This window comes from Nerophis lumbriciformis, linkage group LG05 (assembly GCF_033978685.3).
Source record: "Nerophis lumbriciformis linkage group LG05, RoL_Nlum_v2.1, whole genome shotgun sequence".
NCBI lineage: Eukaryota > Metazoa > Chordata > Actinopteri > Syngnathiformes > Syngnathidae > Nerophis > Nerophis lumbriciformis.
This window is the reverse complement of record NC_084552.2, coordinates 41,345,020-41,372,905: the sequence shown is the minus strand read 5'-3', so window position 1 is coordinate 41,372,905 and position 27,886 is coordinate 41,345,020. Positions and strand designations below refer to the sequence as shown.

Here is a 27,886-nt window from a genome sequence, read left to right as displayed (position 1 = left end):
AAATATCAATACAAAGTGTCAAGACAGAATAAACTCTCTGCTGCTGAAGCAACAGAGATACAGTCTATATGTCCCTAAGATATATAGATATCAAATGTATTCATACATTGTTTATGTAGGATATACGCATATATATATATATAACCTAATCATATTGTTTCTTCAACTTAAAAATAGCTTACCGTTTTTTTCCTCCTTCTCTGGGATTATATTCCCAGTTTTGATCTCGGACGTCTGGTCACTTATAGCGTATAAGAATATTATATTACTGTTAAGCAAACTATGAATAATAAAGCATGCCAAAACATGTGTCTGTTATCATAGCTACACGTATGACAAAAAAGGGGGTGAAAATCAGTGGTATTCATTGAGGTAAAATGAATTACGGTAAATGCGCTGACAGTTAATTGCTCCTGCCAAATGAATTGCACTGAGTGGAGCGGATCACCACTCCAAGATGGCGACCACGCGTCTCGTCTGTGCCAGTGGGCAGTAGCGCTCCATGCTGCGTCTACTTATAAGATGTCTATGGTTATAACGTTAGCAGTGAGTTTGCAGCCTCACTGATTTAACTACACAGCAAATAAAAGTCACGTTACTTAGCCAATAAACGTTATCTTACATTCAAAACTTACCCTTCTTTGTGCAACTTCAAATGTCGAACGAAGTTGGAAGTTGTTGCGTCTCCGTCTGTAATATTCGAACTGCGTGATTTGCATAAGGCAATTCGTTTTTTGTTGACCAAGTCGTAGTTTTTATACCCGAACGAAACCAACTTTGGCATAATTGTTTCTCACTGGCACGTTGTTGGACAACTCTTGTTCATTGGCTGTACTGCAATTTGATTGGATGAATGCTGTGTGATGAAAACAACGTAAATCTAATTTGATTGGCTGTTGTACTGAGAGCACACCAGTTGACAGGAACAACACGCTGTTAGACGCAGACGAAGAAAATGAAAAATACGGAGCGCTCCCAAATAACTTTTTAAGCTTTGGATTTTGGGGAAAGTGGCAAGTCATGTCAAGTCAAAAGGCTCAAGTCCAAGTGAAGTCACAAGTCATTGATGTTAAAGTCTAAGTCGAGTTGCAAGTCTCTTTACTTTTTGTCAAGTCAAGTCTAAAGTCATCAAATTCATGACTCGAGTCTGACTCGAGTCCAAGTCATGTGACTCGAGTCCACACCTCTGGCTGTATGTATACTTTTGACCCAGCAGATTTGGTCACATTTTCAGTAGACCCATAATAAATTCATAAAAGAACCAAACTTCATGAATGTTTTTTGTGACCAACAAGTATGTGCTCCAATCACTCTATCACAAAAAAATAAGAGTTGTAGAAATGATTGGAAACTCAAGACAGCCATGACATTATGTTCTTTACAAGTGTACGTAAACTTTTGACCACGACTGTACATAATAGGACTAATACTGAAGGGAGACGTTCGGCATCCCAATCCTTAGCTGTCTGGAGATGTGGCCCCCAAAACATGTAGTTGAATCTCCCTGCTCTGTAAGATAAACACCCTCTGCTGTTTTGAAGGACACACTGCACAAACAAGTCATAGATCCATTATATGACAGGAGCATTCTGCTGTTTTTAAGGACCTACTGCTTGTCCAAAGTCTCTGATATAACAAGAGTTTCATAATAATGTTTAAATGCAGGGGTGTCTTAGAGTAGCTCCTGTCGCTTAAAGCATCTACTATTAATTGTAAACAAACATGTTTTGAAAGTTGGATTCCTTTAAAGCTCAGTGGATCTACTAGGATTTAAGTGGATTTGATTGGCACAAAACAATCTGCATTAGTTTCTTCATAGCAGTTGTTTCCAAACTGCGGCTCAGGGCCAATTGTGGGTCACATGTTAGTTGTTTTGGGGTCACATCGGTTTTGCCATGAAAATTGTGTTAGGGCTGAAAATAACTCACTCCGAAGCTGAAAAGCGTTCACTTGAACTCTCCCTCAACCCAAGCCAGCACTTATGTGTCCTCCATGGTGGACATGCTGAGTCATGCGTAGTCGATACGTCCTTATCTTGTGGAGTGGGGAAGGGGCTGGCTTTGATGCGCCGGGTGCAGTGAGCTGAGGAGCAATTAGGTCCATAAAGAGATCCACTCTGCAGTTTGCAGAATCCACTCCTTGCTCTTAGCACAAAATGCATCCTAGCTTGCAGCACACTTATATTTATAAAGCCCCATACATTACGCGTTCAAAACAATTGCTAGTTTTAGCATTCTTGCTAATTCCCTCGTCGCTCTTTGGGTAATTAATCAACAACAAATGTGACCATAAAGCCGTTTAAATAAGGCAAGGAGCATGTTGTAGTCAAATCATTCTATGGAATGACCCGAATATAAGATATTATTTTCATTCCTTCTAAAAAGCAAGTCTATAAAAGATGGAGTGTCTTATATTTGTGTGGTCAAGCGATGGGATATCGATTCTATTTAACTGATACTAGTACCAAATTGGTAGTTTAGAAAGGATGCCGGTTCATAAACTGTGCCCAAAATCCAAAACAATTCGGTCAAAAAATGATACCTTTATATTTCTATTGAAATTAATGGGGATCTCCGCTTTTAAGGGGGAATTGTGCCTATCATTCAGAATCCTTATGTAATATAAACACATATATGTGTTTTATTGTTTGATGCATTGAAACTAGTAAATAAATGCGAGCATAGGTTTGCGAACAATGGCGCCTATGGGAATCGCTCTATTCTGCCTATAATGTGTGTAAACAAACATCCAAAAACCTCCATCAAGGTTTTATATACACGCTGCAAGTATATATGTAATGTAGTAACAGGAACAATATTATAACGTAATATTTACGTATTTTGCTTATTTTAAGCATACAGCTTAATTTCACAAACGCATCACAACGTTTACTTTTTCATTCAACAATTACTACTCACTGCAGACTTCAGGGGCGCCAACAAACATAATAAAACATCACTTACTACACAATGTCTGCTCTCACTGCGATGCCGACTGTTAGGATGTTCATATATTCCTGTATAGATGAAGAATTACTTATAATCTTCGCGAATGGTTACCATAAAAGGTGCGTGCAAACCAGCGTCTTTTCTGGTGTTTGTCGCCATCTCCAGGTCTAAGTTGGCTGTCAAAGTTGACCAACTTCTCAGTTTATGTCCAAATCATTTTACTATTAAGGTAAAAGGCATGATTTATATCTAGAATAAACTTTCACCAGCTCAGAGGTGCGAAAGCAGCTCCACAGCCGTAGATGTCAATATAGCAGCATAAGGAAGTTACCACTCTCTAGATGGTTATTAATTGGGTTTTATGGTCGGAATAAATGCAATAGACGCAATGATGTCATGGCTTCCATTGGCTCCATTGTAAGCAAACCTTTGTTTATTTACGAGTTAGAATGCATAAAAACAAAAAGACATACGTGTTCTTGTCTTCCATACGAATTGTAGAATTATAAGCAAAATTGCAGTTCTCCTTTACGTTAAACAGACTGAAATTATAAGTAATCAATACAGTCCACAACAACTTCACATAATTATTTCAGAAAAAATCTGCAACAATACAGACTGTAGAGAATGTGCAATAAAACAACTTGCTTGTGTTGTATGTTGATGCGAACAATTTCAAAAGGGTTGTGAGTGCACCGGGCTCGCTGCAATCGTGATTGGTTTAAAATGAGGAAGGAGGAAGTGCTGTGTTGTTGTTTGGGCGGCTGTTGGCGTGTTAAAGTTGGTAATACAGTTTAAAAGGAGCTTCAGGCTCTGTGCGCTTCTGACGGGACGCGATATTACTTACAAGACTATTTACTCAATATTACCTTCAAGCACTTGTTGCAGGGGGCTAAGACTGCATTCATTTGGCACAAGATACTTATTTTTTCATTCTGGTTACTCCCGCTTACGTGAGCACCGGTGCCATTAAGGAACAGAGTTTCGGTTCACATCCCTAATCAAGATTTTGTCTTAAAAATATATATATTTCCCATAAAATAAGTATTTATTATAGCAGGTTTTGAAAAATTCTTTTTTGTCTTAAATTAAGGTTATTACCGTATTTTTCGGACTATAAGTCGCAGTTTTTTCATAGTTTGGCCGGGCTCCAGTGCGACTTATATATGTTTTTTTCCTTTTTTATTATGCATTTTTGGCAGGTGCGACTTATACTCCGGTGCGACTTATACTCCGAAAAATACGGTACTAGGATTTAGCGTCATTTGAGTTAGGACGATTAGAGTTCTGATTCCAGTTGATTGTTTCGATTCCAGTACTCGATTCTGACTATTTTAAGAATGAGGGTCAAAAACTACTGTGAATTTATCATGTGGTTATCTGTTTTCAACCACTATATACATATTAATCATTTCAACTTAAATATAAATGTTTTACTTTATTTTTGAAAATCTCATAAAGAAACATTTATACATATCCTTTTGTTTGTGTTCAAGGGCGGTTGTTTCGATCTGGGTTTTAATATACTGCCGAGTCCCATTCCGATCATCCATGAGTGAAATTACACAATACCGATCACATGGATTAAATGTCATTTTTTTAAATGTATTAATGGTGAGTACTTTTGACATTTTAACAATGTTTCAACTAGTTCTTAAATCTCTTTTATTACATACATTTGTTTGGGGGGGAAAAAAAGTAAATAGTACACAATAACTAAACAAAACTATTTCCCACCTATTTTGATCCTATGGTATGGAAAATTAATTGTTTATACCCTGAGCCCAGTAACTTATTTCCTGAGCTGTTTTAAACATTGACAAAAAAAGATTTTGAAAATGTAAAAATATTAATCTGTTCACTAAAGTATCTGTCACAAACCCTTAGATAAACACTACCAATGTATAGCCTGATCTGTCTTCCTCTTGTGTGTACAGCTGGCAGTGGCTGCTCAAGAGCATCAGTTGTTGATATATTATCATCTCTCTCGACCAGGGGTGCCCAAATGTTTTGCCTCCAAGAGCCAAACTGAAAATGTGCCAATAGTCCGTGGGCCAAACCCTTTTTTTGTAACATGCAACAGCCCACAAGTGAGGAATTTTGCCTCACAGCCATATATAAACATAAATTGTGTGCCTAATCTAGTTAGCATGTACATTTTCTGCAGACGTTTGCCATTTCCAGGTGTTGTTCTGTAAACAGTTCCTCCTAGATATGACATCTGATCGCTTTCAAACTTTACCCAGACAGATTAGACATATGGAGGATGCTAAATTTCGAAGAGTTTAGGTTTCCAATGTACGACGTGGGCGAAGCACCAAGATTGTCCTTTTCCATAGAGCGTCAAAAAGTCACAACTTTACCGTAGAGCAGAGGTCTCAATTTCAAGCTCAACTAGTTATATTTAGCCTGTAAAAAGAAAAATCTATAGCTTTTACAACAAAAAAACTAGCAGCTCGGTCACCAAAATTTTTCACGTAAAATTGACAGTGTTTTTACACCAAATTACTGTAAATTGAAAAACCGTACCACTGTTTACATTCTGAATTTATTTAACTCATCCATTCTTTCATTCTTTCACTCACAAAATAATCTTACTTATCTCAACATATGAAATGTAACTTACTTCACCAATTATTATTTATTTACTTATTTTATTGTGATTACTTATGGAGTATATTGTGAATAAATTGAGAACAGGAAGTGAACAAAAGTTTTAGCAACTGTCATGTAAAAGAAAAGGGGTAGGATTAAATAAGCTTTGCTTCTTCCTACTCCTTTTCGAACATGTTGAAAAGAGAAACTGGAGATTGTGATGTATCATGTTGTATACTTGCATGTTCGAAATAAACTCAAACTCAAACTCAAACTCAAACTGTTTTTACGTTAAAATCCCATTGACTGAGCTGCAAGTTTTTTTAAAAATCGTTGACCATTTTTTCACAATGCATTGCTGAATAGTGCCACTGTTATTTTTTACTGCAAAATTCTGGCGACTTTTTTACCTTAAAATCTACGATCCCCGTTTTTACAGTGCATTATATCATATAGAAAAATGGTACCACTGAAGATTTTACGGTAAATTTCTGGGTTCTGAACTGCCAGGTTTTTACACAGTAAAATTCACTTTTTGCTACTTTTTTTACACTGTATGTAGCCATGTGGACATATAATCAATGAGTGTACAGCTTGAAAGAGGTCATTATGAATGTATAGTACATTTGGTAATCACCCTTTGGCGAGCCAAACAAAATGACATTATGGGCCAAAGTTGGCCCGCGGGCCCCACTCTGGGCAACCCTGCTCTATACTGTTACTAATCTACTTGTTAATTTCCTGTTAATATCTGCTTACCTTCTACATCTAGACCTCTTAATGTTTGTTAAGCACCTACTTTGTTGTTTAATAACAGCTAGCTTAGTGATTGGCTTGCCTGCTCTTGCTTGCTCTTCCTCTGTGTGTTACATGTTTAGTCTCGTCCCTCGTCCTCCATTGATATTAATATTTGTAAAAAAAGAATGTTTGTTTGCCTCAATCAAAGATTATTGACTTGGAGGAGCTGCTCCACACGCTGTATGGAGATATGCAGATAGTTGCTTAGCCATCCGGTCAGCGGACTTAGAATCAAAAATAGGAATCAACATTTAAAGATTTGCACCGTTCCAAATGAATCGAAATATAAGATCCACTGATACTCGGCGCCCAGCCAATCTTGAAAACAAAAAGCCAGAGAAAGAAATTACTCTGATCTGTACCCCAAATGTACGGTAATAATTACTGTTGATAAATAAGACATGACGTAAAAATTAAATATAATACTGCAATGGCAACAGAAAAGTGCAAATTTGTCCAGATCTGCACCAAAACATAATTATTATTTTTGTCAATACCACATTAAGAGAAAACTATAAAATATTTTGTTGTAGTGAACAAAAAAATACGCCTTTATCCAGAACCGCACCAGAATGTAATCATTATTACTAATAGGATATTAAGAAAAACAATTGAAAAAAGGAAAAACTAACAGAATAAACCTGAAAAAAAATCATCAAAATCTGTACCAAATTATACATATTATTATTAGTATTAATAGTAGGACAACATTAAATAAGACACAAAAAAGATCACCTCTTTAATACACTCAAAGTTCGATATAACGCGGTCGTTGGGGTCCATAAAATACCTATCGCGTTATTACAGAGATTGCGTTATATATAAATCCTTATTGTTCACCCTTTTCTTTTTGAAAAAGTTATGCGCGTAGTTCGGCTGCCTTAACCGGACAGTGCCCCCATGAGACGTGACGTGTCGCATGAATGGTGGATTGTACTCCCATTGGACATCACTGGGTTAATATTAATGTTTTATTTTTATTTTTTTAACTTATTTTTGGAAACTTTCATAAAGATTTGATGTGTAAATACGCGATAATTTCAGGAAAAACATTGCGATTGACTCAGGTGAAAATTCAGGGTCCACGGCACGATCGCGTTATATAGAAGCGAATGCACTATATCGACCTTTAAGGCAGTGTTTTTCAACCACTGTGCCGCGGCACACTAGTGTGCCGTGAGATACAGTCTGGTGTGTCGTGGGAGATTATCTAATTTCACCTATTTGGTTCAAAAATATTTTTTGCAAACCAGTATTTATAGTCTGCAAATGATGTGTTGTTGTTGAGTGCCGGTGCTGTCTAGAGCTTGGCAGAGTAACCGTGTAATACTCTTCCATATCAGTAGGTGGCAGCCGGTAGCTAATTGCTTTGTAGATGTCGGGAACAGCGGTAGGCAGTGTGCAGGTAAAAAGGTGTGTAATGCTCAAACCAAAAATAAATAAAAGGTGAGTGCCCCTAAGAAAGGGCATTGAAGCCTAGGGAAGGCTATGCAGAACAAAACTATAACTGAACTTGCTACAAAGTAAACAAAAACAGAATGCTGGACGACAGCAAAGACTTACTGTGGAGCAAAGACGGCGTCCACAATGTGCATCCGAACATGACATGACAATCAACAATGTCCCCACAAAAAAGGATAAAAACAACTGAAATATTGTTGATTGCTAAAACAAAGTAGATGCGGGAAATATCGCTCAAAGGAAGACATGAAACTGCTACAGGAAAATATCAAAAAAAGAGAAAAAGCCACCAAAATAGGAGCGCAAGACAATAACTAAAACACTACACACGGGAAAACAGCAAAAAACTCAAAATAAGTCACGGCGTGATGTAACAGGTGGTGACAGTACACCTACTTTGAGACAAGAGCTATATTAATGCATGGTTGGTTATGCTTTAAAGTCATATCCAAAAATTGTGACAACGTTTTACTGTCAACTGAGTTTAGTTTTTTTAATGATTTCTGCTGGTGGTGTGTCACCGGATTTTTTCAACGCAAAAAATGTGCCATAGGTTAAAAGATAGCACAAGAGAAAACGATAACACAAGGTTAAAAGATAACGCAAGAGAAAACGAGCAAACACAACACAACACAAACAGAGCACGATAAAAAAAAATTAATAATAAAATAATTGACTCAGGTGAAAATTTGGGGTCCACGGCACGATCGTGTTATATAGAACCGAATGCACTATATCGACCTTTAAGGCAGTGTTTTTCAATCACATTTATGCAGATATTCGCCTGACAACTCTCATTATTATTATTATTTTTTTGTATTAATGATAATAATCATTATACTAATAGTAGTAGTAGCAGTAGTATAGAAAAATATCAACATAGGAAAAAAGAAACAATGAATAAAAAAAAAAATCATGCACCTTTTATCCTTATTCTTAATGCACCACCATGTACATTTGAGCATAAACATATTTAGAGGAAATTATTATCATACAATGGCAAAAACTAACAACTGACTCCATATGCCCACACATTGGAATGTTAGTGCACCCACTGATATGTCCCTTTAAAAGTGGGCATGTCATTGAAGTCGCCCCCTGCTGTCTGCTAGAAGTACATTGTTTTAAAAGGGTTTTAACCTGTCAAATTTGGAGTAATCTAAGAATATCCTCTTTAATTTGTATTCATATATTGCTCATTAGAGTAATTAATACTGCTATATCATCCCAGTATACAAAATAAATCCCAAATGCATGAATAAATTAATGAATGGCTTGAAAGGAGACACATTCCTGCTGGGAGTTTATCCGGGGGGTGTATTAGTGGGAGTGTGTGTGTGTGTGTGTGTGTGTGTGTGTGTGTGTGTGTGTGTGTGTGTGTGTGTGTGTGTGTGTGTGTGTGTGTGTGTGTGTGTGTGACGTCACCATGCATACACACTCCACAGTGAGTAAGAGAGTGTGTGAGTGTGTGTGGAGGGGGGCGTGCAAAAGCAAGCAGGCAGGCAAAGCGAGCACTTTGCAGCCACAGTCTCGCCACGTTCACGCTCAATGGAGAGCCAGGACATAGACGGACCCCACACATCCCACACGCCAGAGACTACCCTTACTCTAAATAAAATCAAACAGAAGAAAACACAACAACAGAAGAAAAGGAGGGACTAAGAATAGCGGATTTTTTTCCCCCCCTCTCTCTCTCTGTTCCATGCGTTTCCACGGTTTGGCAGTCGATTGTCATTGCTGGATTAAAAAAAAAAACAAGGAAGAAAAGTGACGACTTTTAAAAGTGAAACGCAACAATGCTGGTAAGGTAAGAAAAGCATGTGCGGTAGTGCGTGTGCGCGTGTGTGTGTGTGTGTGTGTGTGTGTGAGTGACAGCTGCCGCAGTGATTCCAGGTGCGCGTGCACAAACATATGCACGCGCACAAAACGCACACGCTCAGCTGTCACCCGCAAAACATGCATTGACTTGCTGATGCCTTCAGGTGCACCTGTTTTTTTTTTGTTTTTGTTTTTTGAATAACGTCCATTGATTGTGTGTTTGTCTTTAAATAGACTTGTGCTGACATTTAAAAGTTATTAGTAATGTTGGTCAACTGTTTGACACCTTAAGCAACAGACAGAAGTTTTAAAAAATGAATACCTACGTTTAATAATATCATCGTTTATACCATTTTGCAGTGTGCTAGCACAGTTGGGGGTCCTTAGGTTGTCACATACCACCAAGGACATAAGGAGACAGTTTGTTTTAGTGAAACTTTTTATTTTCAAAGTACATTTTAAAGGGATTTCACCCATTAAACTTAATTTTTAAGTGTAAAATATCAATACTGTACTTAAGCGCTTCTAAATATCGACCCCTTTGCAGCACGGGAACACTTTTTTTGCATTTTGGCATAGCAATGTTTTACACAAAGCACACAAATTGACACTGTTTTCTTCAAACTCTGGTTAAAATCAGTGCATTTTGAAACTTCTGCACCCTTCAAAGTCATATCATAAATACTTCATAACTCCAATTATACTCTTTTGCAGTGTAAGAACACACTTTTTGGCACCTAGAGTGTCATATATATATTTCACAAAGGACACAAGCTGACATCTTGCTTTAGTTTAGCTGTCATTCAAAGTACATTTGAAAGCGTTTGCACCCTTCAAACATTAATTATCAGCGTCAAAACCACTAAAAAAACGTCCAACGCCGAGCAGAAACTCACCCTAAGATGGTACATTCATTGTAAACTTGCCAAAAAGTGACCCCCGGTGTTATTTCTGCAACTCTCCAGGGATGCACTTCTGTTTTTATTCTTGGCCGCTGTGCTATTTTAAGCAAGGACTGTTATTTATTGTGATGTATAAAATGGAGCCGTCTTCATGGGGTGCATTTTTGAGCCGCTAGGGGGCTCTACAAGCAATGCGTTAAAGGAGGAACGGTAAAGTGACGCCATTGAGCAAAACATGGAGTCTATGGTTATTTCCATATGTACACATGCTTGTGTTTGTTTGCTTTATGTCACAATATATTAGCATGTGAGCCTGCAAGATGTATAAGGGGCGGAGTCATGAAGTGAATTATATTTATATAGCGTTTTTTCTCTATTGACACAAAGCACTTTTCATTGAGAAACCCCTTATTGACATTTAAGCTGCATTCACACCAGCGTGGGTGGCACTGTGAGCAAGGTGGGTGACGTGTCTTGCCCAAAGACACAACAGCAGTGACTAAGATGGCGGAAGCTGGATTCGTACTAGTAACCTTCAAGTTTCTGGCTTGCCGCTCTACCATCTGAGCCATGCCGCCCGGAAAGTTCTGTGGTTTATTTTTATATATTTTAGTGATCTCACATATGAACGTTTGCCAGCGTCTGGAGAGAGGACTGGAATGTTGGGAGCGTGCTTCATGTCTTTCAGATGTCCCGCCATGTGGTTTAAATGTTAAGCTGAGGACACGGTGGAAGGGAAGTTCCCGATATTTCTGTGCGCTGCGCAAACAGAAATGACTCATTCTTGTGAAAAGGAAAGAGAACGGAATTGGAATTGTTTGGGTGTGCAAGGGACACAATGGTAGTGGTGAGCTTTGAAGGCTTTGGTGTGGAAGAATTTCACTGGCAGAGAGCCCTGACCTCAACCGTATTGTACGCCAAATCAAAGAAAACCACAAGTAATAACCAATAAAATGGAGGTACTTGGTTTTGACTTTAGACAAATTTACTTTAAATTGGTTTCATTTAGTATGTGTGATGTCAGGCAGACTTTTCCTTGTTTTCTTTTAATTTTATATATTAGATGGCATAGTTGTTCATTTAAAAAAAAAAAAAACATGTTTTTCATTGGACTATACCTGACGTCAGACCAACCTGATTAAATTACATTTAGTGTCTGCAGTCTGGCTTAACTTTTCCCTGTTTTCTTTTAATTGTATGTAGTTATCGTTTGATGGAAGAAACAAACGTGAAAAAAATGAAGATGCTTTTCTTCGGACATAATGACGTCAAACTAATTTAATTAACTTTAATTTCATTTCTCAGATGTCAGGCCTGGCTTTTCCTTCTTTTTCAAACATTGCTTATTAATTAAAAACAAAAGTGATTTGAAAAGGAACATATAGATATTTTTGGACAGGTAAATTAAAACAAAACAAAAAAAGATTAAATTAAAATGTAATTGTATTGTGTTGGGCATCAACCAGCTTCTTTGCTCTGTTTTAAATTATTTTTGGGATGTTTGGTAGGTATTAGGTCATAACTTTAGGTGGACTTCTTCCACACTTAACAATTGTATTGTGTTTGAATATTATCAATCTGTGGCTCTATTGATTCATGGAGATGGATTAGGTTGAACTCGGGCTTCTGTGTGGTTGGGACTTGAACACCAAATGCATTCAACCACACTTTCATGGACATTAATTTTATTGTTTTTTTATTCTTGGAAAATCACTAAATATACCAATACAAATAAAAACATTTGAACATACAGTACATGCTTTTCATTATTACTTATTACTCAGCCATCCACATCTATTTAATTTCAGTTATTTAAAATGTTATTTTTTTAAATATTGAATAGTTTTTAGCTTATCCAACCACATTTTATCGACCTTTATTTTAATTGTTCTTTAAAGTTTACATGTTAGTATTGTATTGTGATCAAAAAAATAAATAAATAATGGAACAACTGTACATGGTTTTTTTTTGGACAGTGACAATTCAAGTTGAGATATAGATATATATATATATATATATATATATATATATATATATATATATATATATATATATATATATATATATATATATATATATATATATATATATATATCAGGGCTGTGAATCTTTGGGTGTCCCACGATTCGATTCAATATCGATTCTTGGGGTCACGATTCGATTCTAAATCGATTTTTTTTTTCCAATTCAACACGATTCTCGATTCAAAAACGAGTTTTTTCCCGATTCAAAAGGATTCTCTATTCATTCAATACATAGGATTTCAGCAGGATCTACCCCAGTCTGCTGACATGCAAGCAGAGTAGTAGATTTTTGTAAAAAGCCTTTATAATTGTAAAGGACAATGTTTTATCAACTGATTGCAATTATGTAAATTTGTTTTAACTATTAAATGAACCAAAAATATGACTTATTTTATCTTTGTGAAAATATTGGACACGGTGTGTTGTCAAGCTTATGAGATGCGATGCAAGTGTAAGCCACTGTGACACTATTGTTCTTTTTTTATTATTTATAAATGTCTAATGATAATGTCAATGAGGGATTTTTAATCACTGCTATGTTGAAATTGTAACTAATATTGATACTGTTGTTGATAATATTCATTTTTGTTTCACTACTTTTGGTTTGTTTCTCCTCTCAATTGCTCTGTTTATTGCAGTTCTGAGTGTTGCTGGGCCGGGTTTGGTTTTGGAATTGGATTGCATTGTTATGGTATTGCTGTGTATTGTTTTGTTGGATTGATTAACTTAAAAAAATAAATATATATATATATATTTTTTTTTTTAAATAATAAAAAATAAATTAAAAAAATAGATTTTTTAAAAATTGAGAATCGATTCTGAATCGCACAACGTGAGAATCGCGATTCGAATTTGAATCTATTTTTTCCCACACCCCTAATATATATATATATATATATATATATATATATATATATACGCCCTGTTTAAATGTTATTTTATTTTTCACAAGGTTGAGGTCAGGGCTCTGCATTTTCCCGTCACAAACTACGCCAAGCGAGGCCAGCTGTGTCCTGTGCATGCAATGTGTCACGCCGTATGCGTGCGTTTTTCTGGAATATGCAGCTGGGCGTTAATCAAGTGAAGCATGCGCCGCTTATATGCCGTGATGCGTTGTGACAAAGGAGAAAGCTCTTTGATTTCGCACAACAGCAACTTGGCATAATGAAGCGATCATGACTTTACCCTTGCTTCACTTTGGCCCCCGCTATTTATTTACTTGAGAGCATTTCTTCCTGTAACCTCTAGCTGCAGGGTTGGTTTGCTTGATATATATTTAAATAATAATTAAATAAAAGCGCTACGGGCCGTTGATTGTGCACATCAGGGAACACTAGCATGCTAGTTGCCACTGGGTTGGAATAATAAGAAGGCCATTTTCACGCCGAAGCAAAATCACCTCTGCTGTCCGTCAGCCTGTCAAGTAGGGACGCTGAGCCGCGGCTGAGCTTGTTCGTCTACGTTAAGTCATCGTCTCCTGTTTGGCTTTCTGTCCCTTCGTGTTTTCCTCTCGCTTCCTTGCTGTCCCACACGGCTCGTATCAAAGTGAAAGATCACAGAGGAAAAAAAGCTGTCCTGTTGCCGTGCCTGTGTCACACTCGCTCGAAGCTGTTTGGTGCACCTGCGCCGCCTAATGAGATCCAGCGTGGAAGTTATGGCTTTAATAAGATAACTGGGACTGATGCGCATACAGGCCAGATACAGTTTGCAGGATTATGCAGCCATTACAGGGGTGGCGCAGACAATGAAAAAACCCGTAAAATGAAATCCAACCTGGAAAGCATGGCTTCAATAAACTAACTAGAACTGATGGAGCACATCCAGGACAGACACAGTCTGCAGGATTATGGAAAAATTACAGGGGTGGCGCATTGACCACGAAAAAAAACTGTAAAATGAAACCCAACATGGAATGTATGGCTTTAATAAGATAATTAGAATTGATGGAGCGCATACAGGACAGGTGCGGTCTGCAGGATTACACATAAATTGCCGGGGTCGCGCATAGGCCATGGAAACCCTGTTAAATGGGATCAAACACAAGAAGTATGTATTTATTAAAATAACGTGAATTGATAGAGCGCGTGCAGAACTGTTGGAGCGCATACAGAACAGACCCGTTTGCAGGATTACGCAAAAATGTACATTTTTACTGACTTTTTTCAGACAAGAGAACCTGTACAATTAAATCCATCGAGGACATGACGGTTTTAACAAGATCAGTTGAATTTACGGAGTGAATACAGGACCGATACAGTTTGCAGGGTTACACAAAAATGACAGGGGTAACACACAGAGCATGAAAAAACCCTGTAAAATGAGATCAAACAGGGGTATATGTATTTGATAAACTACCATAAATTCATGGAGCGCATACAGAACAAAAAAACGTGTTTAGGATTATGCAAACATGTTTACTAAAAGTTTTAGATTGGCAAAACACAAGCCTCTGGTACTATAAGATGTGATCCAACTTAGAAATGATGGCTTTAACCAAACAACTGGAATGTATGGGTGCATTCAGGACAAATATGCAACAAATTACAAAGATATCGCATAGAACATGAAATAACTTGTAAAATGAGCTCAGACATATGAATTACCATTGTACAAAGCTAACTAGAACGTATGGTGATGTTGACGATTTATCTGTTTCAGACATGTTCAGTAGGAAGAAGCAATGTTTATGTTCAATCCTACTTCTTCTCTGTGTGTTTGTCTGATACTTAATTCTCTCCATAACTTTCACACATCTTCCTCTGTAAAAGAAAGGTAGGTGTTGAAAAAACATCTGAATAGATTTCACTAAGTAAATAATAAGCAAGCACATTGAGACTAAGTTTACATACCGGTCAAAAACTGTTGACTAAATTGTACACTTTTTTTTTATTAATTCTGAGGTTTACAGTACATGAAGTTTTAACTCCTTGGTGATAGTCAATTAATGCAATGTATTACTTTGTATTGTAGAATATGGCAAAATCTATGGTATTATTGTAGAGGAGCGCATACAGGACAGTCATTTTAAGTCACAAAGTTTGCAACATTATGCAAAAACTACGTCGCACCATCTGTGGTTGTTCCACGTCCTCCATTCACCAAGAAGTGTTGTCTTTGACTTTGTTGATATCTAATTTTTTCGAAAGGCTCATAAAAATAAAAATACAAATCTAACAAAATAATTTGTTGTAACACTCATAAAAAAAGTAAAAAATATAGTAAAATAACAAAAAAAAATGTTTTTAATACTAAGCAACACTATTGTTAGTACCGACATGAGTGATTCTCGTAGCACTAGCAATACATAGATCCATCTAGTCACTTAACTAAATATTCAAACACAGTGTTGGTCTTTAAACTGTGTGTAATGTTACAGTGGCCAAAAATGTTAAATATACTTGTTAAATAAAACCTCTGTACTGTTTTTAATGAATACTTAGGCCGAGTACGCTACTGTACTTTAATGTTGATCATTTTGGTGGTACTTGGAGAGCCAAGTGTTTTCTGAGTTGGTACCTGGTGAAAAAAGTTTGAGAACCACTGATTTAGACACATTCGCATAGACTTCCTGTTTTAGGATTCTCCTGTGATTCATATAAAAATTCTTTTTTTTTTCCCCTCGTAAAATAGCAATACTATTATCGTTAAATAAAGAAAAATATGTATTATTCATAATAGGCAACACATATCAAACAACACTGTTACCGTTTTCTTTACAATTTCTGATAAAGCTTCTGATCTAGTTTGCTATATTGCGGTTCTCCTGGTGTTCCTAATGTTGTGTCCTAGCACCATGTGTGCTGTAAAGTTCTCGCAGCTGTTTTCTGCTTTCCAACGATCGGGTTTCGCAACAGATGATGGAAGCCAAATGCCTTTAGCCAGTTGTATGGGTCGCGATCGGGGTCAGTGGCGCTGGAAAGAGGATCATAATGCTGCCCTTGAACTCCGATTCTTTTTTTTTTTCTTTTTCTTTTCTTTTTTTTTCAACTTGTCATGCACCATTCTCATACGTTATTATCACAGGAAAGAAACTAACGTGTTAAAATACTGTTTCATTTCTATGCCAATAAAAAATGAAATATGCAAAGTGCGTTCATGACAAATTAGCCACAGAAGTGATGGGAATTCAATTTAAACGTGACCATTTGTAGACATTTCTTACCACCACCACTGCAGTTATAATTGAGTCCTGCTTGGGCCTCTACTTCTTACGATAACAAAAAAAAAAGGGGGGGATGACTTATTCGAGGTGTTATCGTCTGTGTTCAGAGCCTGCCGAGCGCCAAAATAGAGTTTCATGATGAAATAATACTATATCAAGAAATAAAAGGCTTCTTCGAAGAACAATTATGCAACCTGCTGTGGCAAATAGACGTTTTCACAAAATGAGTGCAACAAAGAAGTGCTCTCCAAGTGAGAAAAACAAAAGCTATATAGTGTATATATAAGCCCATTATACGTAAACGTTGTTTGTATTGCACCGCTTTCATTTATTTGCAATGGTGTTAAGTCTGTTTTTGTTTTTTTAGGAAAACAAGTTTTGTTCCTGTGCAGGTGTCCCTAGTGTTTGGTCTCAGGAGCGCCTTCAGGCGGCAATACTGAAAATGACCACAGTGACAACTTTTAGTCCATTTTTCCTGCTCTTAATTTGTATTCCAGCATTGCCATTCTTGCATTGCTCGTAGCCCGTGTAACCCCACAATCAACCCCGCTACCTCGCTCTACTCAATCTGCAATTATAGCAAGCTGCTTTGAAGAAGCCAGGCGGAACTAAAATGACTTTTCATGTCCACTATAATGACTGCCATTTGGACGTCGACACCGAGGGACAAAGGGGGCGGGGGGAAGTGTGAAGGAGGGATGGATGGAGGAGGAAAATGGCTGAGGTCACCTCTGTTTCTGGGGCCAAATGTATTGGAACACTTGGCTGCTGCGTACAGTATGTGTTCCAGTAGGACTGTTGCTCCTTGAGTTGGATCTGAAAAAAGTCGACTGGTCAACAAACTCACAGCCCTGACCTCAACTCCGTCATATACACACACACAAACATTCCCTAATGTGGCCATGCATGCCTTTTAATCAACAGCGACAATTTGTGACCATAGTTTTATTTACAGTTATTTTTTAAATGCCAGACTAGATATTATTTATGTATTCTGTGTATTTTAATCCATTTACATCGTTTTTTTTACTTCCCTAAAATGATAAAACAAACCAAAAACAAAATATTTTGGTGTAATAAATTAAATTGTCCTTTGATGATGCCCCAGAATATTGATTTACTGTATGTATTAATTTATTTGTTGTATTTTGTTATTAGACCAAGTATGGGCTACTGTATGTTAGTGTGGTCCCGATACCAATATTTTGGTACCGGTACTTTTCTAAATAAAGGGGACTACACAAAATTGCATTATTGGCTTTATTTTAACCAAAAATCTTAGGGTACATTAAACATGTTTTTTATTGCAAGTTTGTCCTTAAATAAAATAGTTAACATACAAGACAACTTGTCTTTTAGTAGTAAGTAAGCAAACAAAGGCTCCTAATTAGTCTGCTGACATATGCAGTAACATATTGTGTCATTTTCCATTCTATTATTTTGTCAAAATTATTAAGGTAGAAGTGGTAGAAAATGAATAATTAATCTACTTGTTCATTTACTGTTAATATCAGCTTACTTTCTCTTTTAACATGTTCTATCTGCACTTCTGTTAAAATGAAATAATCATTTATTCTTCTGTTGTTTAGATACTTTACATTAGTTTTGGATGATACCACAAATTTGGGTATCAATTTGATACCATGGCGTTACAGGATCATACATTGGTCATATTCAAAGTCCTCATGTGTCCAGGGTCGTATTTCCTGAGTTTATAAACATAATATACATTTTTTTTAAACGAACAAAGATGCTGTGGTGCCAAAATAATTTATAGTATCGACTAGATACGCTCCTGTACTTGGTATCATTACAGTGGAGGACCGGTACTTTTTAGAGGCGGTGTAGTACTGAATATGATTAATTAGTATCGCGGTACTATACTAATATACCGTACTAGTATACCGTACAACCCTACTGTATGTACAGTATATGTGTATATCCCATGTATTTATTAATTTGCTATCCTAATTTTTTTAATTGTTTTTTTATCCATTTATAAAACAAAGAAAATATTATTTGAGTGGGTTGTTTAACCGATTTTGTTATTTTTAATGTCAGGATGTGGTGTCTTGTTATTAATGTAAATAATTATTTATGTATTTACTAGGGCTGTCAAATAATTAAAATATTTTACCGCAATTAATCACATTGTTCACAGTTAACTCAAGATTAATCACAGAATGATATAATTTTTCATCATTAATAACTGTACCCTAGACAGATAATTTTCAAGTTGTATCACCATGAATGGACAGTGAATTTGCTTTAATAAAAAGTTTATAAACATTATGCTTTTTTAAAACAGCTCAACACAAAAAGGACAAATGCTCTTTTCATGACAATTTAAAAAAATGCCTGCAGTGTGTTGGTGTTGTGCCAGTGTTTGTATTTTGTAGGAATATATAATTGGTATTCCTGTTTTAAGAGCATTTGCATTCAGAGGAGTAGCTACATCATGTTTAGATACCAATTTCACGCATTAATAACACAAAATGTAAATTGATATAATCATGCTTTGATTGTCAAAGATGTTTGGTAATGTAAAATGTGATATTCATATCTAAATTAATGCTTCTGATATTCTGTACATTACATGTTGTACAAGTTAACGGTCTTCATATTGCTGCATGGCAATATTTTAACCTTCTCTATGTATTATTTAAAATGTCATATTCAGCCAGCTAAACATTCTGTAATTGGGGACTCGACTAGAACATGCTATAACAGAATTTACACAATATTTCAGACAGCCAGAAACCCCCCCCGCCCCGACCCCCCCCCCCAATATTCCTCAACTGATCTACTGGCATTTCTTTAGGTGCAATTATCAAAGCATAATATTACAAAGTATGATCATAATGTAAGACATTTTTATTTTTTGAATATAGTTAAACCGGATGCATAGCGTAGCCCTTTTAGTCTGAAAAGTGTGTGATTGCTTTGAAAAAGTGTCTTGACATGTTTTCATGTTGGATCGACAGTTTGCAATAAAAAAAAAGTCTCCTTTTGTTATCCTGACAACCTCCTTTCATTTCTAGTGAGTTTTTATGTCATCTTACTTACTAAAGCAGGTATCTGAGCCGAGGATGTCATTGTGGCTTGTGCAGCGCTTTGAGACACTTGTGATTAAGGGCTATATAAATAAACTTTGGTTGACTTTGATTGACAGTAACAATCTAAATGTTATGTTATCACTGCACCTTAACTGTAATATGAACACAGAAGTGAAGCACCACCCACCTCTGAGCGACGCGCGCAGCAGGCATTTTCTGCAGTGATGTTGTCCCGTCTCACGGCGAAAAATAGTCCTTTCTTGTCGAGAGAACAACTTGCCATAGCTTTGAACCTGATAATTCCATAAGGTAGCCTTTCCTCTGTCTTTTTTTTTTACCGCTTCTGGCTCATCAGTAGCAAGTGAGATTCAGCCATGTTTCCACCGCTACGGCACGGCCCGAGGGTCAAAAAAATGTGTCGTTATTAAAATTTTTAGTTAACGCGTTTTTATCGCGTTAACTTTGAAAGCCCTGATATTTACTAAAAAAAAAACGTTTTGCTTGAGATTTCAGTTGTATTTTGCAAACGTTTCATTAAATCCCACATTTAGTGCTTTTAATGTATAATACTTTATCTTACCCACACCACATACTTCATAGTGAAATTGTGTTAATGGTAAATGGTACAGAACAGCAACATACAAACTCAACAGGTATTTAACAACAGAAAACTACTGTAATAACCGGCTGCAATAATAAGGAGTGCAATATTGGGATAGTGCAATAACCAACTGATATACCTGCGCACTGTTCACTGTCGTCACTGTATTGTCGGATGAACTGTATGTATGTAAAACGCTGTGTCTTGATGTCCAAGACAAATTTCTCCTTGGAGACAATAAAGCTAATTATTATTATTATTATTATTATTTACTCACTACCTTAGTCGTATTACCACTGTTCTGTTTTGAATATAAAACACATTTAATTCCAAGTCACACCTTTGTCATCCAGCTGTTGATTAGTTCAATCTGTGATATTTTTGCAATGATTGTTCTCGGTTGTGCTTGTCACTTTGTTACTTATTCTCATCATTTCCATAGATTGTATTCTAACTATTTTTCATTATTGAACTATGAAAATCGGCAAATAACACTGCACAATGTTGGCAACTTGGCACCCGCTAACCCTGTTGGCTACATCCAGGCAAGACTGCAACAGTTTTAAAAAATATGACGTCAGAACGGGTGGTGTCTTGCGTATTTGTATTTTTTTTATGACTGTATTTTGTTTTTAATTGACATTTTGGTAACTTTTGTTCCCACTATTTGTTCCGCTTCACCTCATTTACCCCGTCTGGGTTCCTTTAGCCAACAAGTTTAGACGCTCTCACTGGATTACGGGATGAATTGGGTCAAAAGTGGCGCCGTATATCTCCGCTCCCAAGGGTGGGCCGCCGCTGCCTGAGGCCTGCAGGCGTGGAGTGCCATCACCTGGACTTAGCAGCTGGCTATCTTTTTTTTTCGCTTAATGAGTCCAGACAGTCATGGAAGAGAGGCTGAAGTGTTGGTAATCTATTATTTAGAGGCTAGCTGTGGGCGGGAGGGAGTGTGGTCCCAGGAATTTCATGCATGTTTTTGGCAGGACAAATGCCAGCAAGCCCCCCAACCCCCCGCTCTCCTGGGAGGTACTCGAAGCTCAATGTGGGAAAAGAAATGAGCGGATAATAGACTTTAATGTGCCTTTCACTGTTTGAACTTCACTAAGAGTCCACAAATAGCCTCCCTTTAACTGCATAGTTTGCCTTTAATAGCATGTATCTCATTTTAAAATTAGCATTATACAGCCAAATCAACTGCCACCACCTGTTGTTCGGCAGATCAGCCATTTAAACAAACATAAAAAGTGGCGATAATCAAAACTACAACTAAGATGCATGTTTCAATTAAACAGGTGGTGTGTATTAAGTATGATACTTACAGTATAAACACTGTGTAGGGCTTACAAAAGACAAAACGGTCACATCCAACTTAATGGCAAAGACTACTTCCTGACTATGGCAACACAACTAGGACAAACTGAAATGAATACATGCTTGCAAATGTAAGAAAACAAGCTAAAAGTGTAAGAAAACAAGCTAAAAACAGCATAACTGGGCATCACAGTTTTTATCAGCTCAGTGTTAAATGTTAATTAGGGTTAAATTCTATTTTTTTATTAAACAAACTAACATTTATTACCACACCCCAAGGTACCAAAAATGTGTACTCGGAATCAGTACCGTGTCGGTTCAAATGTGAAAGTACCCATTCCTATTGATGACACAAATTAAATGTCTTATCCGATGCTGACGTCGTCCGTGTTGACTTTGTCCACTTTTTACAAAAGAAGATGATTACAAAAGTAATATACTGGAAAAGAAGGGACACATAAAACCTGATGAAAATACATTTGCATACAATTATGCAGTGCTAAAATATATATAAATTATGTCTTAACTAATAATTAATTATGTGTTTCCGAAATAAATTTAAAACAAATTAAAGCTTTGCCATTTAAGCCATAATTTTTGCGCTTAAGAAACTTCTCTTTGACTTCTTTCTGTGTGTTTGATATTGTCATGACTACTACAAGTGGTGGCAAAGTGTATTCTGCCGCCCATATGGACCACAGCAAAGTCCTACAGTATTAGCATTGATTTGCTGGCGTCTTGAGTAATATCATGTTGTCAGTTTGGACAACATTTTGGCGAGACAAACAAAAGAGAAGCACACAAAAACGGCGGTTAAAACGTCAACATTCCACGTGATTTTGAAGCCGTATCTTGCTTTAATAATCTTTTTATAACTCAAGAGCATTTTCGAGATTCCACTTTGATGTATTTTTTTGCATTTCCTATTTTTTCTGCTGCCTTTAAGTACAAATTACATTTTAGAATTTAGACTGTTTAGCACAATATTATTACAATTGTTTGTTCTCTTCTGTTGTACATTGCTCCAACTGTTATGACATTATGAAGTATTAAAATCCACAAACCAAGTTACAAAACATCCCTTCACCCCTTTGGAAGTTGTCTATATTTGGACTCTGCTATTCAAAATCTACTAGCAACAGTGCCATTTTAGCCTTGTACTTGGGTTACTCTTAAAACGACGTTCATGTGGACAAAGATAGCACAAATGATATCGGCACAGTGTTCTGAATGTAACCGAACTGGAGATCTAGAAAGGATGCCCTCTATGAAAAGTACTGTACACTGCGTTCCCAAGAACTCTGGACAAGGGATTTCATGCAGACGCTATCTTGTCCTTGCATGTATTCCTCTACCGTGGATGCCGGGGTTAACATTCCGAGAGTGCCGCTGTAAACGGACACCTTGGCTTTTATGCCAGACGAAAGGAAAGTTGGGAATGCGACTTATGTTCCATAACCCTAAAGCCACAAATGCAGGACTACTGAGGTTGACAGCAGGAATGTGGACAGACGGAGAACGGACTGTCGACAGGGTCCAATGCAGGAAAGAGTAGTATAAAGTCCGGTCATGGTTGGATATGTTTAACAATTGTTTAGCAGACATTTTTTTCTGATTCACAAATTCAGACCAACGTGTTCTACTTTGTGACATACTTTTGGTCACTGGAGCACTTTGGCCTCGATTGCACTGTATTGTTTGAAAAAAACAAAAACAACACAGTATTATTCTGTGTACCGACATCTTTGTTAGATCCAGCCTAAATTGAATACTAAGATAGTATTTTGGTAATCTGTGTTTTAATTTTTTTTCCCATAAAACCTATTTATTTCTGTACATGTTTCTTATCGTTTAGCATAACAACTGTTAGCAAGTTAGCATGCTGCCAACTAAATTGGAGTGCACAATGCATGGGGCCTTGACCTAAACCTTATCATACAAAGCAGACCAAGATGTGTATTTAATTTTTTTTAATTGATTCTTTTTAATTATATTAAAATAAAAACAACAAAGCCTGCTCAGTGGCCTTGTGGTTAGAGTGTCCGCCCTGAGATCGGTAGGTCGTGAGTTCAAACCCTGGCCGACCCATTACCTTCCTGTTTGGCACTCAGCATCAAGGGTTGGAATTAGGGGTTAAATCACCAAAATGATTCCCGAGCGTGGCCACCGCTGCTGCTCACTGCTCCCCTCACCTCCCAGGGTCTGGAACAAGAGGATGGGTTAAATGCAGAGGGTAATTTCACCACACCTAGTGTGTGTGACTATCAGTGGTACTTTAACTTTAACTTTAAACCAAGATATTGTATTTAATGCTTTTAATTTATTTTCATTGTGGTTAAAGTCACAAGGCAGTAAGTCATTTTTTATTTATTGATTTGTATGTATTGTGTATTAATGTACAATCTAGCTACTGACAACATTTATTTGGGTTAGGGTATGTAATTTTTTTTATTTTATTTTATTGTGTCAAGGGGTATTACTAATGTATTTATGTGTATCCATTATGTATTAATCGTTCTACTACAAACATTTGTTCGGGATAAAGTTTTCATTATCTTTGATTTTACTTTCTTCTTAAATTTTAAATCATTGAGTGACATAAAACACGTTTAAAAAAAAAAAGAAGAAGAAAAAAAGAAAATCTACAACATCTCCACCCAAAAAAGTAACTCGGCGGGAGCGTGAGACGATTATCTTCGGAAATTAGCTTGCTCGTTTAAAAGCGGCGTTGGATGCAGATGCCGCCGTTCAATGGGAGCCCATTATTCCAAATGACTCTCATTAAAGCCTCAGTGAAATAAAGCAAGCTAGAGGGGGTTGAAGGGGGAAGCGGTGATATAAAATCTTTAGAGGCGGCTGTGCGGAACCCGGTAACGCCGTCTTCATTAACTGACGTCAGGAAGTGAAAAGGCAGCTGATTTTCTTCCCTCTTAAAAAAATAAACGCACACGGAGGTTATCCGACGTTTGCGCTCAAAGCCGGGGAAGCTTACAATACCGTCTGAGCTTAATGACGGAGTCTATCAGAATACTTAACGAAGTTGAGCATGAGTCATTGCTGCACTGTAATATTCTCTATTTGAATGCAAGAAGCGCTTATGGATAGCAAGCAAAACATCTCCCAGCTGACCTACATGTGCCTCATGTTTGCCTTTACTCATCTATCGTTTTACTACTGCATCTACGAAAGCATCTACTATATTAGTGTTTCCTAACCACATCCATTCTTGGGCTACGAGCGCTCCCTACAGGGCCGCCAAAAAAGATCTGTTACTCAGCTGTGGTTTGTATGGTACTCAGTTGTAATACACTTTTCCACCACTTGTGGACAATTGTGACAATCTTAAACAAACAGAAAACATCTGTTACAAAAGTCATTAAAAAGTTTCTTAGGCGGGAAAAATATGATTTAAATCTGTATTTTTATCTTCACTTTAATGTTATTGACAGTTTAAGAAATATTTTCATTATTTATTTACTTTATCTATTTTAGGACAACATAATTATATGTAAATGTGTTTTTTGTCAGTTATTTATGTATTTGGTTCGCTATTTAGTTATCTAATCAGACTGACTTAAGCCTAAGGTTTATGTGTTAAATAAATAATCTTTGTGATTAACACATGGTTTCATATCATTTGACAAGGTTGTAAACTGTAAGTAGGTTACATATAATTATTCAATATAATTAAAATTGAAATGACCAATTCAATGTTTTAATATTTGAATGGGCCCCTCTGTAGTGGAAAAGTTGTGCCCCGAGATCCAAAAGGTTAAGAACCCCTGTACTATAGCATTGTGTTTACGAGATAACAGATCATACTATCTTTTATCTCCAGCACCTACAATAGCATAGTTTTACTATAGCGCAGTGGTTCTTAACCTGGGTTCGATCGAACCCTAGGGGTTCGGTGAGTCGGCCTCAGGGGTTCAGCGGAGGTCAAAACACACTCGACTCATCGTGTAAATACAAACTTCTCCCTATCGGCGTATTACGGATACGGCAACATTTGACTGATTTGCAGGTGTGTAATTTGTTGTGAGTTTATGCACTGTGTTGGTTTTGTTCTATGAACAAGGTGATGTTCATGCACGGTTCATTTTATGCACCAGTAAAAAAAACATGGTAACACTTTAGTATGGGGAACATATTCACCATTAATTAGTTGCTTATTCACATGCAGAATAGTAACATATTGGCTCTTAACTAGTCATTATTAAGTACTTATTAATGCCTTATTTGGCATGGCCTTATTATAACCCTAACCCTCTAACCCTGACCCGAACCCTAACCAAATAACTCTAAATTAAGTCTTTGTTACCTAGAATATGTTCCCCATACTAAAGTGTTACCAAAAACATATAACTTTGTCTTGAATTTGGAAAAAAATAACATTTAATTTTTCACTAAAGAAGGGTTCGGTGAATGCGCATATGAAACTGGTGGGGTTCGGTACCTCCAACAAGGTTAAGAACCACTGCTATAGCGTCTACTGCTGCATCTTTTTAATTATAGCATCTACTTTTGTATGTATTTTTTACTAACTAGATCACAAAGGCCATGAAAAATGTTGCTACTTCATTTAGCTGAAAAATGCGCATTACCAAAAAAAATATTTTTAAATCATAAACATTTTGAAAAAAAATAAAAAACTTATTGAGACACTGAGCTATTTTTTAAAGTTCTTCTTTTAGTCCCAAATTTTTGAATTTTTTTCCTTTCTTTTTTCTGTAATGAGGAAAAGTTCTTCAGGTGCAACTGAGGCATTCTCATTCCACTGCACCATTTAAAGATCCCCCTTTTGGGGTCGCAACATCGGTGTTTCAAGAGCGGTAGTTGGGATATTGATTCCCAATAAAGTCATTAATTAAGCACTAAGAGGATTTCCTGCACAGACACAACAATGTGTTCTTGTCAAAACAAGACGTCAAGATTTGCTTTTGCTGTTTTCAGTTTGACCCTTTTAAAGTCCCTGGACTAACAAATCAAACGTTTGCTTAGGATACTTGAATGTAACCAGGGACAATTAGGTTACTACACATATTGGAGTGGATTTATCAAAATGAAATGACATGAGCTGTCACTGGGATGATTAGGATTACTTTGACTCAAAGGAGTATTGTACTTTTTTTTACAATCGCTACAATATTGTGAGACAAGAACACAAGCCTCTCTCCTTTCTGTGTGTTCTCGATAGTAAAAAAAACAAAACTGTTAACACAAGGCAACTACAGTAACATTTCAAGTAATGAGGAAAAAACGTCTGTCAACGTTTGATATATCGTACATGCTGTAACCATGGAGCAACAGGCACATTCAGGATAACATGTAATATTTATTGTAGTTTGTCATTTTAAGAATTACCACAACTGCTTTCCTGGGCGCATTGATTTCACAGAGCGCATAGCAACGAACACTACTTTTGTCAACAACATCAACAACTACCACTAATCATGGCATACTTTGTGAGAGCCAACAATCACTAATTTGGGACAAATGATGATCCAGAAACTCACCTTTCTCAGCCTGAATATATGGATAATGAGCTAAAAGTTCGAGAAGCTAAGTGCTAAGCAGATCCAGCTATTGCTCGTATTCCGTCCCATGACTTCTTCCTGGAAGTGAAAACCAGTGGTGGTCAACCAAGCCAAGATGGCTGTTGTACAGCAAGCAGCGAGTACAAAAGAGGCTTAAATCTTCCTGTAAAATGCAGATACGAGCAAAAAATCTAACTATTCAATGGAATAGATCCCTATACTTGATATAAAAAAGATTGATATCAAGGATTATTTGTTGGTTACTTTTCCGAGACATATCGAACTATTGTGCTCCAGGCGCCATTCACAGAAAATTGAAGGACGTGTCAAAATTCCAGAAAAGGTACAGCTGTCCTTCACATACATTGATGCACAGTGATTGAGACCACCTCTTGTGTTAAAGAGCTTGTTGAGGCACGTCACTGTTTTGTGTCCATTGATAAAAGTCTATTGTGTCTCTGTCTTTCTGTGACTTGTCTACCCAAGTGTTAAACACTTCAACTAGATCCTGAAGGAGGTTGGACACGGTCTAGATGTTGCACAGTCTCTTTGGTACTTTGATGAAATAGGGTATATAAATAAAAATAACAATGATCTGTCTGATAGTATGGAAGATCTTTGACTTGTTTGCAGTGGGTCCTTAAAAACGTCAGAGAGCTTATGTCAAATAGAG

General features: G+C 36.8%; 1 protein-coding gene across 46 annotated transcripts in view; it reads left to right on the top strand.

Annotated features, from left to right (window-relative positions):
- Positions 1-27,886, top strand: part of LOC133606391 (receptor-type tyrosine-protein phosphatase delta-like) — a 589,160-nt gene that overhangs the window by 367,980 nt on the left and 193,294 nt on the right. Inside the window, exon 1 of one of the 46 annotated variants that reach the window (XM_072913210.1) lies at positions 9,202-9,609. The exons of the other annotated variants lie outside the window; for them this stretch is intronic. The gene's annotated coding sequence lies outside the window, so the exon portion shown is untranslated. Of the gene's footprint in view, positions 1-9,201; positions 9,610-27,886 lie in introns of those variants that run through there. 46 annotated transcript variants of the gene reach the window in all.